The sequence below is a fragment of the Alosa alosa genome, chromosome 21 (assembly GCF_017589495.1).
Source record: "Alosa alosa isolate M-15738 ecotype Scorff River chromosome 21, AALO_Geno_1.1, whole genome shotgun sequence".
Classification (NCBI taxonomy): Eukaryota; Metazoa; Chordata; class Actinopteri; order Clupeiformes; family Clupeidae; genus Alosa; species Alosa alosa.
Window position 1 is genome coordinate 3572237 of NC_063209.1, and position 517 is coordinate 3572753.

The window sequence follows — 517 nt, forward strand, 5'->3', positions numbered from 1 at the left end:
GACACATGCACACACGCACACACATACACACACACACACACATCACACACACACACACACACACACACACACACACACACACACATGCACGCACGCACACACACACATCCACACACACACACACACATACCCCACCCACATTTTGGGCACCTTATTTTGTTCCTCCTCAGTGAAGGGATTTGGTGATGTAACGCCTTTCACTATTAGCCAGCCCCATTTTAGAACTGCAACTCTGCGAGTCCTGTTAGATAATGCTGCGGCACATGAGCATTTTCAAAGACATATTTACGCAAGGCGTGGTACATTTTTATTGCGCTCCAGATTCCAGTTTGTTCTTGCTTTGGCTTTTGGATATCCAAAACGTGGCACAAATGTTTAAAGAGAAGTAGACAATAATGAGCCGTCAAAAGAGCACCTAGTGGTGATTGTAGTCCTCACACGTCCAGTGGTTTCAGAAGAAAATGAACATTGTGTGGCTACACATTTGTATGGGTCTTCACTCTTCACTTTGGCTGTT